Here is a 17159-nt window from a genome sequence, read left to right as displayed (position 1 = left end):
TGGTGGGTTGTTTTTTTTTTTTTTTTGGTTTTTTTCTTTTTCTTTTGGCTTGCTTGTTCTTTTTACAAAGAACAGATGTTATTCAGCTCGTCTTACTTTCTTCTCAGTCCTCCTCCTTTTGGAATTTCTGACATCATCAAACGGTCCTCTATAATCCGGGAAAGTCCAGCGCCTTCCAGGTGATCCCTCACCCAAAGCTGAAGAGGCCCAAACTGCCTGGGTATTTGGCTAACCTGATAATCCAGAAGCATTTACTACCCACCTCCAACCCAGGCCCATCCAGACTGACAATGCACTCTGCCCGTGGAAGACAGAAAAGAATATTCCATCCTCAACTTTTTTTTTTCCCCGCCTGTCTTTTAGTTGTATTTGTTTCTTTGTCTTTATTGACATGTAATGGACATATAACATTACATTAGTTTCAAGTGTACACATTAATGATTCAACATTTGTATACACTGAGACTCGGTCATCACTGTAAGTCTAGTTACCATCCATCCTGGACTCTTGTTGAGGAGTTTTTGCCTGTGCTGGAACTGCAGAGCCTGTTTGTGCACTGCTGGGAATAGCGGTGTCATTTAACAGCTGTCAATTAGCGTCACGCTTCCCTGACAACTCATCTATCAAGATTAAGTAGTGTCTTAGGATTGACATAACATTTACACTTCCTTCTGCCAAATTGGCAATATTAAACTTTTTAAAAAAGTGTGTGAGGAGATGGATAAGGTGGAGGGTGGTTTGCGGGGTGAGGGAAGGAATATGCCTGTGACAACAGAGCTTTTGACTAAAATTTGCATGTAATAAATGCAGAGTTGATATCAGAACTCCAGCTTACGGCCAGAAAAGCATAAACTTGACCCAAGCAACGTCTGAAAACAAGAATGATGGAAATGACTTAGCTCTGCCGAATTCTTTCATGGAGAAGAAAGCAAGGAATAGTCACAACACGAAATTGGGGGATGAAAGGAGATGTCATTCTCTCATGGAAAAGTTTGGAATCCCTCCCTCACTCCATGCTGAGAGCTTGTTTATACTTAGATCCTTGACTTTTCCCTTCAAGGAATATCTGACTCATCAAAGGCCAACACGGGCCGGTTCTACGTCTTGCAAAGTGAGGAGGGGAGTGGGTACCACGAATTGCTATAGGCACAGGTCCATGAGGAGGTGCTTAGTTTTAGCAGAGCTCTAATTAGAAGGTCCATAGCTCCTTTCTGTGACAGAAACCAGCATAATGGAGATATCAGAGTGAGAGACTTCCAAATTGAGTTAGAGAAGCGAGACACATACAGAGGCTGCAGGCTTTTCTTTTCTTGTTCTGTGTGAAACGTACACATTGGAAGGATGAACTGATGATGGAAACTAGGGACAAAGGTCCCCAGGTTCTCAGTGTGACTCATGCAAATGATTTCTCTGGATTTTTAATTTTCCTTGTCTTATCAATGAGTAGGTGAGACCCACAGCAAATGCGTAAATCGTGTCAAGAAATTCCATTGGAAGGAGCTCTTTGACTAGAGAAGGGAAAGGGAACAGGGTGAGGGGTGATGGTGTGGGCTTGAGGAAAGACACATGTAGACTCCACTGGTCTAGCTGCCCAAGTTCTGCAGCCTCCTTATTTCTAGAATCCCGGCTCCAAGAAATGCCTTTTCAACCTTGACTGAAATTGTTTATCCTGTTACTGAGCTGTTGCCTTTTTTTCCTCTGAGCTAGTTTAACTGCATGTGAAGAGCCAAGGCAAGGGAGGAGGGACAACAAAGAGTGGGAAGGGACAGGGAAGGAACAGGACCAGTAGTTTTCCACGGCCTGTGGAAGCATCTTCATGCATGTGTGAGTTCACCACCTCTCTCGTTGGCTTCTGATTGACCCCTGAGTGGAGAGATGGCTCCATGTCCCAGAGATTAGATTTTATTACGGAGACAAGACTGAGGGCATGTCAACTTTGGCATCAGGAAGAAACAAAAGCTGGACCGGGATCTGAGGAAAGGTATTCTCCTTGCAACCCAAATATGTTTTATAAAAGCCTGTGCAGGCACACATCCCAGAGTAGCAGGATGGGTTTTCACTCCCCTGAATATGGAGGGGACAAATATATCTTCACCTTTATTTTGACTTTGATTTTTAACCAAAAATGTTGCAACACAAATAGAGCCAGCTTCCCACACGGAGAAACAGCTTGGTGGAGAACAAAGCACATGCTACAACAGGAGGCTACGGGAAAGGACTTAAGAGAGCACTTGACCAGAGCCCCTAAAAACCAGAACAAATTTGATCTTGGGCAGCAACCAAAAGGATACTGTCTCTTGAGCAATGGAGGTAGCATCCCACCCCTACTCTGCACAGAGCTGAGATAAGTCTGACACTGATTAAATACCGGGGGTGCCAAAAAATGTATACAAATGGACACTTAGGTCAACATCGATCAAGCAGTAGTTCACCGTAATCAGAAGTGTCTGGACGCTGATGGTAACCACTTTGAGCACCTCTTGTAATTGCAGGAGTCAAATGTGACTTGTACTCATCTTTTGTTATTGGTTTATATTGAGTATTACAATTTTAATAGTTTTCCTTTCTTAAAATGTATATACCTTTTTTTGGCACCCTCTGTATATTGCTGAATTCATGAGTGAATGAATGAATGAATGAGTGACTGCAGAACTCACCTGGAGTACTAGGCTTGGTTCTGACCACCATACTTTGAGGTAAACTGTGGCAAGTTCAGAAAAGCATAATTGGGATAATCCAGGGGTCTGAAATGGTCACCTGAAGAAGAGTTGAAGAAACTAAAAACGTTTAACCTGGAAAAGGGAAGTCAGGGCCAGGGTGGGTCAGAGAAGAAAAGAAAAGGATCAGACTTTGTCTATGTTGTCCTAGGTGGAATCATCAAGGGGACAGACAGCTCAGATCAGCAATGTCTAAAAAAAAATCACTGGGCTGATGTGGCTTCTGTCACTGGGGAGGTGACAGCTATTTGGCGAGGAGGTCACAAGGAGGATGGACATACATGGTGCAAGTCTAAGATCATTACCAACCCTCTGGTTCTATGATCTGAGAGAGAAGTACTGGGTTCCAACCTGTCTACCTCCTACTAACTGTGAGGTGAGGGCCGATCTCCCCAACATCTTTGAGCTTCAGCTGCTCTTCTGTTAAGTGGAGAAATGAAGCCTTATGGTAGTAAACTGAATCAAGTCAGCTCTACAGGTCCCATCTCTGATTCATCAGGGAAACTATTATGCAATTTCAGGGGGAATGGAGATCTACTGATAGACCTGCTGATTGGTATCTGAAATTCCACCCTTAGACGTTCATTCTTGAACCTGAAGAATCTATTTCCAATTAAAATATGAATATTCCTGGGAGAAGTAATGAACTAAACTTGATGAATCATTTATCACCAAATATGAATACACTTATTGAATTCAACAGAGACAAGTTGTGACACTGACAATGGATCACTGTAGAAGAGAGGGGAAAGAATGCCGGAGGCTTGGAAAGATAAAAATAAATTTCTATTTCGGAATTTCCTCTAAGTTTAGCCCCACCTATACTGATTGCTTTATTGCTCTGTCTTAATTCCTGAGCTTAAACTATTGCATTCTTTGCATGGAAGCCTTTTGACTTTAGACCTCAGACATGTGTATTTTTGCCTGGGAAATAGACGTCCAGGGAGAGGTAACAATATTGTTCTAGAAGCAAAAGTACAGAGGGGTGGTGAGTTCTCCCTATTATACCTTTCATGTCTCTTCCCCTCCAACTCAGAAATTAGTAATCCAGTGAATAGCGAGGGGACAAATATATCTTCATATTTATTTTGATTTTTAACCAAAAACGTTGTAATTCTAAGCCATTTCCCTAAATTAATAATTTAGGTTTCTCATAATGAAAATAGCATGGATTTTAGCTTTGACTGACCTGTAACCCTTGTTGTACTTTTATATTAGCAGTATGACCTTAGGCAAGTTATTTGACCTTGTTGAGACCGAGATTCTTCATCTTTAAATGGAGGTAACAATGTCTCATTTACAGGGTTGTTCAAAGAATTAAGTGAGCTAAATCCAGCATATATTAGGTCATTAAGAATTTTCAGTTCACTTTCCTCTTTTTGAGAAAATGTCTAAACATTATCCAAATATAGACATAAATTTTACATACTATAATGAAATATATGCAATAGTCACTTAATACATTTCATATACACTTTTCCATGAACCTATATAGCAAATAGTATTTGCATTTTCATTTGTGTGGGTTTTTTTTAATATGCCTGTGAGTTAATATTGTATAACATATAATCACCGTATTATTCGAAATTGGAGTTATAGACGAGAGAGAGAGAGAGAGAGAGAGACAGAGAGAGAGACAGAGAAAGAAAGAAAGAAAGAAAGAAAGAAAGAAAGAAAGAAAGAAAGAAAGAAAGAAAGAAAGAAAGAAAGAAAGAAAGAAAGAAAGAAAGAAAGGTTTCAAAACAGGCAGGGGAAAATACACACTAAAGTTCTACAAAAAGAATCAAAGATGATTCTCCAGGATGTAGTCATTTCTCCTGCGCTGAGCTATAACTCCATGAGCTTCCACATGGGGTCTTTCCCATAGGAGAGGGACTATGTCCCCTGAGTTTAAATCATTAGAGGTAGAGGACTAGTGCCCAGGGAAGCTTGCTTCTATGCCCAAACCTGGATTGCACAAATACAGACAAAATAAATCAACAAAAATAGCTAAGAGGCATTTCTAAACATGTCCAGCTGCAGAAATTTATGGCTATTAGCTTTTGGAAAAAGGCCATTTCAGATAAGCCAACTATTTATACAGAAAACAAAAATGAAACATATATTGATTGGTTTTCAATTGACTATCCCCAGTCCTGGGGGAAGCACTAAGTGGGAAAAAGCCTACCAGACCACTTTGTTCTTTGCCAGTGCCTCATCCACTAAAGTCCTCCAAAAAGTGAACTGGAGGGAGGGCTTCTGAGAAAGCTGAAGTTCAGTGTTTTATGACCATGTAGACCTTTTCTTCCCCCTAAAGTGTTCTTTCATAAAAGAAAGAAAGAATCTAAAGTCATAAATATTCTTGAACTGGCCAAGTTCTCTTCCATGGCCAAGTTTGATCTTTGAGTATTGTAGGGTAGGTGGCCCATGGTAGAAATACGCCTAGCAAGAAACATAAGACTTTCTCTTTTAATTGACCCCATGAATCTACTGCTCAAAGGTCGAGTGACCTTAGAAAAGTTATTCACATCCCTATACCTTCGCTTTCTCAGCTGTAAAGTCGTCTCTGAGGTTCCAGCTTTGTCAGTCTACCTTTAACGATTTCTTTTCCATTTTTAAAACTGTCAGGCCCTTCCTGCTACCAAGTGTTTGAACAAATTTAAATGTAAATTTGTATATAAGATGTCGTATAAGCAAATTCCCAGTAATTTGTCACAACATCCAGCCCAATGAGTTAAATTTGCGCAATCCAAAGAGAGGATGTGCTTAATATGACTATTGATAGACTCAAAAGAAATAGTGCTGTTAGAGTAATATTAGAATAAAAGGAGTCCTTTCTGTCATATATGTAATGCAGATGCTAGCTTAGCTGGGGTCTCCTGACCCCTTGAGAGTCAGATAAGTTTAGCTCAAACCCCATTCATGCCCTGTCAAAATCCAAACCTTCAGCAAGATGGTTGCTAATTCTTAGTGGGCTCATTTCATTCTGTTTCCACAGGTGCTATCTCCGTTCTGTACCGCAGCAGTGAAACTCAAGTTCTTTCTTGAATTCCTAAAACAAAACAAAGCTTTTACACAAAGCATTCATAAGTGCGGTAAACTTTACTGAAAATGAATTGAGGTGGTGAGGGACAAAAGTGAGTGTTATGCCACAGCGACATGAGGATTTTCAAATTAAACATCAGAAAGCCCTTATGATAAATTGTAAAATGTCTACTGGTTGCTTCATCAAATGTGGACCTCAGTCTCATTTAATCTGCTAATGCCTCCTTTCTTTCTCTTTCCTTCCCTCTCTCTAAATCCTCCCTCTTGGGAAGAGAGGGAGGTCCTCTCCTTATTTCCAATTTTAGTATATGTGCTGCCAAAGCAAGCACAAGTCCTCTCCTTATTTCAAGCAGAGCATATTGCCACCATTTTTGTTGCCTTGTCTCAGGTCTTCATGTATTTTTCCAAACAATAGCATTTATTCCCTAAGAAGAATTCTGGTGCCTAATAATAATGATAGTAATAATCCATCTGCATTACATATAAGATGCATAATGTTGGAAAACTTTCAGGAGGAAAAGTTAAGGCAATTTGAAAAAAGAATCTTTTTAAGCAGTCTTAAAATCGCTTTAGCTATAACTGGGGGTAGAAAAACAGTGAACAATTAATTTAGAATCTATTATTATATAAGGCTCTGAGCTAGGCCTTGACGAGTCAAAAAAGTTTGAAATATAATATGATGGCAAAAGACCCAGAATAGGCAACACTATACTGACCAAGAACAAAGTTGAAAGACTGACACTACCTCACCTCAAGACGTTCTATAAAGCTACAAATAATCAAGACAGTGTAGCATTGGCAAAAGCATAGAGACATAGGTCAGTGGAACAGTATAAAAATAGAACCACACAAATATAGTCAATTGATCTTTGACAAAGGAAAAGCAAAGGAAATTCAATGAAGACAGGATAGTCTTTTCAACAAGTGATGCTGAAACCATTAGATGCTCATGTGCTAAATAAATAAATAAATAAATAAATAAATGCACAGACCTCACACTTTTCACAAAAAAATAACTCAAAATTGATCACAGACCTAAATATAAAATGCAATACTATAAAACTTTGGGAAGGAAACACAGAAAAAAAATCTCTGTGACCTTGTGTTCAAGATGAGATTTTGGGTATAACACTAAAAGAAAAAACTGATAACTTAGATTTTATTAAAATTAAAAACATGTGTTCTATGAAAGATACTGTTAAGAGAATGAAAAGACAAGCTGGAGACTTGGAGAAAATATTTGTAATTATATATTGGATAAAGGACTTGTATTCAAAATATACAAAGAATTCTTAAAACAAACAACTCAATTTAAATATGGACAAGATATTTGAACAGGCACTTCACCAAAGATGTATGGATGGCAAATAAGCATATAAAATATGTTGAACATCATTTGTCATCAGGGAATTGCAAATTAAAACAACAATGAGATACCACTACATAGTTATTAGAATTGATAAAATAAAAAAATCTGACAATACCAAATGCTGATGAAGATTTGACGGACTCAGTAATCCCACTTCTGGGTATTTATCCAAAGAAACCCAAAACACTACTTCGAATAGACATGTGCATCCATATATTCATTGCAGCATTATTTACAATAGCCAAGATATGGAAGCAACCTAAGTATCCATCAATGGACGAATGGATAAAGAAGAGGTGGTACATATTTACAATGTAGTATTACTCAATAAAAAAGAATGAAATCCTGACATTTGCAACAACATGAATGGACCTAGAGTGTATTGTGCAGAGTCGAGTAAGTCAGAGAGAGAAAGACAAATGCCATATGATTTCATTTATATGTAGAATCTAAAGAACAAAATAAATGAACAAACAAAACAGAAATTAATTCATAGATGCAGCAAATATTTTGATGGTTGCCAGATGGGAGGGGGGTTTAGAGGGGTGGCTGAAAAGGGGGAAGGAATTAAGAAGTACAAATTGATAATTACAAAATAGTCAGGGGATGTAAAGTATAGCATAAGGAATATTGTCAGTAATATTGTAATAACTTTGTATGGTGTCAGGTAGGTACTAGATTTATTGAGGCAATCACTTCATATGTAAATATCTAATCACTATGTTGTACACCTGAAACTAAAATAATATTGTATGTCACTGTAATTGAAAAATAAAACAATTATTAAAGTTCAAAAAATTAATGTTGCAACAACTATGTATGATGCCAGGGGGATGCTAGACTAATTGGGGAGATCATTGCATAAATTATATAAATGTCTAACCACTATGTTGTAATTAATATAAAATAATGAATGTCAACTGTAACTAAATATATATATATATATATATATATATATATATATATATATATATATACACACACACACACACATATATATATATATATATAAAGTTTTTAAACAATTTAAAAAATAATTTCACTGATATGTGGGCTATAAAACTGAAAACAACAAAGGAACAAGACAAACAAATAAAGAAACAAAAACTCATAGGCACAGACAATAGTTTAGTGGTTACCAGAGGGTAAGGGGGGAGGGGGTGGTTGATGAGGGTAAAAGGGATCAAATATCTGGTGATGGAAGGAGAACTGACTCTGGGTGGTGAACACACAATGTGATATATAGATGATGTATCACAGAATTGTCTACCTGAAACCTATGTAACTTTACTAACCATTGTCACCCCAATAAACTTTAATTAAAAAAAATTAGAAAAAGCATAAATTACTTAGGAATTTACTGAATCAAGGAGGTAAAAGTCTTGTACAAGAAAAACTAAGAAATAAGAAACATTGCTGAAAGAAAGAAGAAGACAAATAAATGGAAAGACATCCTATTTTCTTAGATTGGAAGATTTAATATTGTTAAAATATATTTGATACTACCTAAAGGGATCTACAGACTCAATGCAAACCTTATCAAAATCCCAGTGATGATTTTTGCGTAAATAAAAAAATTCCATCCTAAAATTCCCATGAAACCCCAAATAGCCAAAACAATCTAGGAAAAGAAGAACAAATTAGGAGGACTCACATTTCATGATTTCAAAACTTACTACAAAGTTACTGTAATCAAAACAATGTGGTAGTGGCAGAAAGACAGACACATAGAGTAATGGAATACAATAGAGAGCTCAGAAATAAACCCTTGCATGTATGTTCAAATTATTTTTGACAAGGATTCAAAGACTATCCAGTGAGAACAGGACAGTCTTTTCTAAAATGGTGCTAGGAGAACTGGATAGCCACATGCAAAAAAATGAAGTTGGACCCTTACCTAACACCAAATATAAAAATTAACTCAAAATGGATCAAAGACATAAACATAAGAGCTAAAACTATAAAACTCTAAGAAGAAAACATAGGGGAAAATCTTCATGATACTGGATTTTGCAGGGATTTCATGGATATGACACCAAAAGCATCAACAACAAAAGAAAAAACAGACAAATTTCACCTCATGAAAGTTGATACATCAAAGGACACTATTAGTAGAGTAAAAAGGAAATCCACAGCCTGGGAGAAAATATTTGCAAATGACATACCTGATAAGGGATTAATATGTAAAATACATTTTTAAAACTACTAAAATTCAACAATAACAACAAAAAAATCAAACAACCCAATTAGAAAATGGGCTAAGGTCTTAAATAGACATTTTTCTAATAAGAAATACAAATAGCTAACAAACACATGAAAAGATGCTCAATGTCATTAATCAGTACGGAAATGCAAATCCAAACCACAATGTGTTACCACATCATACCCGTTAGGATGGCTACTATGCCAAACAAACAAACAAACAAACAAACAATAAAATCAGAAAATAACGTGTTGGTGAGAATGTGGAGAAATTGGAACACGTGCACTGTTGGTGGGAATATAAAATATACAGCTTCTGTGGAAAATAGTGTGGTAGTTTCTTAAAAAGTTAAAAATAGAGTTACCATACGATCCAGTAATTCTACAGCTATATAGCAAAAAGAATTGAAAGCAGTGTCTCTAAGAGATATTTGTATACCCACATTATAACAACATTATTTACAATAGCTAAAATGTAGAAGCAACCCAAGCGACAGATGAATGAATAGTCAAAATGTGAAATATACATACAATTGAATATTATCCTGCCTTTAAAAGGAAAAAAAACTGTATCTTATGTTATGACATGGATGAACCTTGAGAACATTATGCTAAGTGAAAAGACAATACTACAGAGGGTGCCCCCAAAAATGTGTACACATTTTAAGAAAGGAAAAAACTGCATTAAAATTGTAATACGCAATATGTACTGATAACAAAAGATGAGTGCAAGTCACATTTGACTTCTGCAATTACAAGAGATGCTCAAAGTGGTTACCTCAGTGTCTGATTAGGGCAAACTGCTGCTTGAGCAACATTGACCAAAGTGTCCACTTGTATACATTTTTTTGGCACCCTCGGTATATGATTCTGCTTATATAAAGTACCTAGGATAGTTAAAATCATAGAAACAGAAAGTAGAATAGTGGTTTCCAGGGGTTAGGGGGCGGAGGAATGGGGAGCTACTGTTTAATGGATATAGTTTCATTTTTACAAAATGAAAAAAAGTTCTGGAGGTGGATGGTAGTGATGGTTGCATAATATGAATGTATTTAATACCACTGAACCATACACTTAAAAATGGTTAAGATAATAAATTTTACTTTATGTGTATTTTACCACAATAAAAGAAATGAAAAAGTATATTTAAAAATGCTAAAGACAAAATGAACTGCCCACGATGATGGGGCCATATCAAAGGGACACATAGGAGCCAACTGGAAGACCTCCCAATGGAAAAAGATGGCATAAATAAATAAAGTAATAAAATAAATAACATAGTAGGGGATTATAACCCAAAGTAAAAAATAAATATACGTAAGTCCATACTGATAACAATAAATGTTTGCATAAATAAATAAAGTGGGGAGAAGAGACAAATCTGTGCAGAAGAATTCCAGATAATTAATGTGACTACTCTGCCTTCCCGGAGGAAGAGCATGACTTCCCACTCCGCAACCATGAGCTATAAATAAAGACTTCCTTCCACACAGTGCAGTTTGGGAAGGCAGAAAAGGAATGACTTTGCAACGGAGAAATGTGACAAACACTACTTCATGCACGTGATCAAGGTCAACATCAACAGTCATAAGTCATGTTGACCATACATACCCTGGATATGACAGGAGGGTACTGGTACTTTACCTCCTTCCCTAACCCTGTAATCCCAGTTTTAATAGAAAAACATTACACAAATTTCAATACAATATATATGATCAATACTCCTCAAAACCATCAAGGTCATCAAAAACAAGGAAAATCTGAGAACCTCACAGCCAAGAGGAGCGAGTCTAAGGAGACATGAGGACTAAATGTCATGGAGTATCCTGGAAGGGATTCCCAAACAGGAAAAGGACCTTAGGTAAATACTGGGGGAAAAAAAGACTTTAGTTAATGATATATCAATACCGGTTCATTAATTATAACAGATGTGCTATAGTAATATAATATGTTCATACTAGGGAAAACTGGGAGTGAGGTATATGGGAACTTTCTTTACTCTCTTCAATTATTACTCTCTTTAAATTTTACTACTTTAAATTTTGCTGAAAATATAAAACTGTTCCAAAAATTAAAGCCTTTAAAATATATATACAGTATGAAACAGAACAAATATTTATTGAGTGAATGAACAACAGAGTACTTGAAATCAAGGAAATTATAATCTATGGAAAGAGAAGACATCACACATGAAATATCAGTAATATAAGGCTGTCTGATCTGGGTGTCAAATAATTGGTAATATTATAAAAAGTTACATTTATTAAATGCTATGTGTTTAATAATACTTTACATGTATTATCTCATTTAATGCACACAATGGCCTCCTGAAGAGGTGCTATTATTGCCATTACAATTATTTCCATTTTACACATAAGGTAGCTGAGGCTCAGAGAGCCTCAAGTTATACAGGTAGCAAATGGCAGAGTCAGGATTTGAACTAAGCAAATCTGATGACAAAGCTGGGCACTTAATTACTTTGTGCGGTATCTTAAAAGAGTAATACGGACAGGTAGAAGCTGTTCTCTGGTGGGCCAGTGGTTTTTTTGGCAGCATAGGGATTTAAGCTGAACCCTGAAGGTTGGGGAGACCAGAACGTGGAAAGGTGGAAGGAGAGCATTTAAAGTGGAAAGAAACCGAGCCAAAGCTAGAAGTTTGGTATGGCCAAAACCTCCAGTGTGCAGAGGCTGGCCTGGCCCTTGGCCTCCTGTGTAACGCAGCTCTCCTCCATTATGCGGGGTCTTGTCAAATCCAGAGCTCTTAGTCCCTACACAGCAACATCCAGTTCGGGAGTATTGCTCACTTCTTCCTTTCATACCAGTGTTGAAAGACGTGCATCCCACTTGCAAACCCACAAATACTTCCAAGAAACCAAGGTAAACAAAACATGGGAACTGGAATTCATGAAAGGGCTTCTATAAAGGAGGTGACACAAAAATGCTCTGCCTTGGCTGGGGTTTTCTGAGTGGCGTGCCTGCTGAACAAAGAGACGCCCTGGCTGGTCTGATCTGGTACTGCCCTTCCATCAGATGGGGTCCTCAATCTCCAGCCTTTCTAGTACTTACTTCTTTCTCTATTATAGTACAGCCACCCAGTTTCCCCTCTGACCCCAGGCTGTACTGCTCAAATTCTAATCCAGGATACTGTCTCTTTTTATAAAAGAAACAATTTGCGATCTGCGTCCCAAAGACCACTGCCCTGAGCTCTCTTGCAGGTAACTAACTGCTTTTCAAGTGCCACTTTTAAGATTCTCTCTTTGTCTTTTTAACCTGTGCCATTTTAATTATGATGTGTCTTGGTGTGGGCCTGTTTGGGTTCATCTTGTTTGGGACTCTGCGATTCCTAGGTTTCTGTGCCTAATTCCTTCGCTAGGTTAAGGAAGTTTTCCGTCATTCTTTCTTCAAATAGGTTTTCAATTCCTTGCTCTCTGTCTTCTCCTTCTTTTGTGCCTATGATGCAAATATTGGTATGTTTGATGTTGTCCCAGAATCCCCTTAAACTCTCCTTGAGTGTTTTTGGATTCTTTTTTCTTTTTGCTGTTCTGATTGGGTATTATCTGCTACCTTATCTTCTAAATCACTGATTCTATCCTCTGCATCCTCTAATCTACTGTTGATTCCCTCTAATGTATTCTTCATTTCAGTTATTGTATTCTTCACTGCTGACTGGTCTTTTTTGTGTGTTCTATCTCCATTTTTATGTTTCCTGTCTCTTTGCTGAAGTTCTCCCTGAGATCACTGAGCATCCTTATAACCAGTGTTTTGAACTCTGCATCTGGTAGATTGCTTGTCTCCATTTTGTTTAATTCTTTTTCTGTTTTTTTTATTTGGGACATGTTTCTTTGTATTCCCATTTCGGCTGTCTCCCTGTGTTTGTTTCTATGTACTGGGTAGCTCTGCCATGTCTCCTGGTTTTGGTGGAGTCGCCTTATGTTGTAGGTGTCCTGTGGGGCCCAGTGTTGCAGTCTCCTTGGTCACCTGAGCTGGGTGCTGCAGGTGTGTCCCCTGTGTGGGCTGTGTGTGCCCTCCTGTTTTAGGTGAGACTTGGTTGCTGTTTCCACATCAATGGGAGGGACTGACCCTCAAACTGATTGGTTATGAGGACTGGCCATGACTACAGTGGAGGAGCTGTTGGGCAGGGGCTGACCCTATGGAGCAGGGTTCGGCTTAGTGGGGCTCTGGTACCTGCCCAGTCTGCCCTTTGAGTATGTCATTTGTAGAGATGGTTGGGCTCCCAGCAAGGCCCACACCTCCCATTGACCCAGAGAGTCCACCTCCAACCCCACCCCCACAGGCCCCATCAGAGTGAAGTAGCCAAGTGCAGACAATATAATCTGTCATCCCTGGCAAAGGACCCTGGCAGGGATGTTCTCCCTTTCAACATATGTGTGCCCTCTTTTAATTATAGTGCCTGTCAAGAGCTCTCCACTCCCATGCACCCAGGCCTCTATAATGCAAGACTGTTCTCCAGCTACCCTGGGAAGCAACAGAGTAACCAACACAACTGCTAACCTCAGCTCCTCAGGGGAGCAAGGGTTACAGCTGACATGATCAGTCTAGCAACTGTTACCAGCTTGCTATTTTCAAACCAATGCCTACTGTTGTGGGTCAAGGAGAAAGGCTCTCTGCTGCCTTCTTTTCCCCAAAGAAGTAATTTTCCAGGACAGGAAAAGGATGCCACAAAACATCCTGGAGCCCTGGAAAAGAAGAGTGCTTCTCAGTGGTTCAAATCTCGTTTCTTTCACTATTCCAATCAAAACACAACACCTGAAAGGGGATATCAGATGAATTCTGGCAATGGCGTTCTTTCTGTCTGGGAGATTTTAGCTCAAGTACCTCCATGCTTCCTCAACCAGATGCTTAGGGTCTGAACTGGATGAGAGCCATCGGGTACTTAGATTTGGGATTCTTTTGATTAGAAGGGAAAGGGGGATTGGAGAGACAAACATCTTGGAGGTTTATAGTCTATTTGCTGAAAAAAAAAATTCCAATAACTCACTTTTCCATCAGAGAAAATGCCAAGACACAAACCCTCAGATCTAGGAGAACAAGAGAAACCCAAAGCTTCGGGCTGTAGGAGGAGAGGGTTCCTCCTCCACTCTTTGTCAGCTTCTTCTGGGGAAGGTCAGTACAGAGATAAATCATCTCTCTGCAGTAACTAGCTACAAAGCTGCTCTACAAAACCACTCTATTAGTGTCAGATTGTTTATAATCCTCCTTCAAGACTTTAAATCCGGCAGCCAAAGTAATGTTGCCAATGTGAGTGTTTTGGGGAGATGGTTCCTTTTTAGTGATATTGCCACATATGTGAGTGAAGGACTCGTAACATGAATTTTAGAGATGAGCTCTGCCCTGGGACAGTTTGGGGTATTTGATGCGGCTCATTACTGCTCTCTTATCCTTAAGCTCTTCACCTGGCTTCACTTGGATTTCAACTCCAACATAAGGGTCTACCAAACTGTTTGTCTACACCAACAGAAACCAAAGCCCCGAGCTCTGCTTTTCTGACCATCTGAGGAACTAATAAATAGTGAGCACCCATCTTTTTAAGGCACCAATTCCTTGAGCTTTCAATAACACCAAGGTAGTCTGATGTTAGTAACTGGAATGTATAAGATAATTTTGTATCTTAAAACTGTCTTTTGTTGTTGTTGTTGTTGTTTTTGCCTCCCAATATCTGTGAAGAAGCTAGGACAGATATACCTAATAAGATATTACTACTATCGTTATTATTGTTGTCATTTAACAGAGAAAGAAACTGAGGCTCAGTGGAGCTGGGACGTGGCTAGGGTGACACAATTAGTCAGGGTGGAGGCCAGGGCCCAGATTCTGAGTTCTTGACTTTTAGTCTAGCAAATAACTAAGTACAGAAAATCCAACCTGTGTCTTTGTGAAAAATGATGCTGAAACTTTATAACAAGTGTATCCCTGCTCCTTTTCCAAAGGCCTGCTTTAATTCCCCAAGAGTGGATTCCAAGCCACCTCTCTGTGCCGGGCCTGAGTTTTTCATTCCTTCAGAGCATGTCTGTAAACCTACCCAGTTTTTCTTTTTTTAGTTTCATGTGTACAAAACACTAATAGTTAGACATTTATCATTTATACCCCTCACAAAGTGATAACCCCGCCCCCAATCTACCACTCCTCTGACATCGCATACAGCCGTTACATTTCCACGGGCTCTATTTCTCACTTCTTGTGACTACACACACACACACACACACACACACACACACGCACATATAATTGTAGTTGACATTCATTATTGTTCAGCTTCAGCTTCAGGTGTACAGTGCAGTGATCAGGCATCTACACCATCCCTGAGGTGGTCTCCCTAATAAGACAAGTGTCCATCGGATACCCTACAAAATCTTTACAACATTATTGATTATAAATCTACCCAGTTTTACAGTCAGAGAAATGCTGCCTGCTCCAGCCAACAAAGTTGAAACCAGAAGTCTCTACTTAGAAATGTATTCCTAAGCAAATGATACTTCTCCCGCTACAAACATCCTGCCTCCCATGAGCCCACACGAGGAACAACTCAGTGAAGTAAGTGGACCTTTTCCTTTGGCAAAGGAGGAGAAATGACAAAAGGCTGAACATCATTGTATGTATTCTGATGAACAGGTGACTTACTGCTGTATTTACCTAATAAAAATCTTTCTCCAGGTGAGCACACTGAGATGGAGTGTTTTATTTGCATGTCAGACCTGGGGCATTGAAAGCAGAAGCCCAGTACATACAAAACCCCTTTCAAAGAAACGCAGGAAAGGAGGACTTTAAGTAGAATGGAAACAAGTCCAAGCTGAGAGGTTGTTCTAAATGGTATGTTATTGGTTAAAACCCCGAGTTTGAACCCATAAACTGCATAAATACTGCCCTTATGTCGGGACACACCTCCCTCTGAGTGCTTCGTTTCCAATGAGAGAGAATGAGAAGGGACAAGGCATTGGAGTAATTAAGGGAAGTCTTCAGGGAGCTACTTGGGGGCTAAATTATAAGCCAATAAAAGGAGAGAAGGACTCAGAGAAAGGCAGTCTGTTGGGAGGCTATTGCAATGATCTCTGCTTGAAATAGTGAGAGTAAGAGGGAATGGAATCAAAGAAGGAAAGCAGACTTGCCAATGAAAGATCAACAGAATTTAGTAATGCGTCGAAGGTGGGCAACAGGGCAAAAGGCTCTCAATTCAAAAGTAGTACTAAGGTTTCTCCTGACAGAAAGGAGAAGTCAGAAAGTTTTATTTGGGGTATATTGAGTTGGAAGTGGCATTGGAATGTCCTAGGTATTTAGTGAGTAGTTGGAGGATTCTAGTTCTCTGGAGGAAGGCTGGAGCCGGAGCTAAAGATCTTGGCAGCCTTTACCTAGAGGCATGGGGAAAACGAGATAAGCTGCAGAATGAAATATACTCTTAACTAACATTTATAAAGACACATTTTATGTTCTAAGTACTGCGCTTAACACTTTGGAAGAATCGTTTGATTTCATCATTACCACAACTCCATTAGGTAGACAGAGTGCCAGTTTTTATAATTTTCCAAAGTCCGTAGATAAGCAAACAGTGCAACCAGGATTGGAAACCAATTTCTCTGACTCCAGATGCATAGACTAAACACAAGACAGGATGAGCTGGCTGGCTGCTGCCGACCAAGGAAACAATGGAGGTTAGACTGGCTCGTCTGCCCCAGCTACAAGGAGAGACTTGTAGGAGACTTGTGGGAGACTTGTGGGAGACGGCCAAGGCCAGAGAAGATGTGGGGGCAGGGATGCAGAGCCTTCCACACCTGGCTAGAGCCTCTCTCCGGAGCTGAGTGCCAGCAAGTCTTCTTTTACTGAGAATACATGTCCAAG

The sequence above is a fragment of the Rhinolophus sinicus genome, chromosome 15, assembly GCF_057876585.1.
Source record: "Rhinolophus sinicus isolate RSI-liver-muscle chromosome 15, RSI-T2T, whole genome shotgun sequence".
NCBI classification, from domain to species: domain Eukaryota; kingdom Metazoa; phylum Chordata; class Mammalia; order Chiroptera; family Rhinolophidae; genus Rhinolophus; species Rhinolophus sinicus.
The sequence above is the reverse complement of the archived record's forward strand: the minus strand, read 5'-3'. Positions refer to the sequence as shown.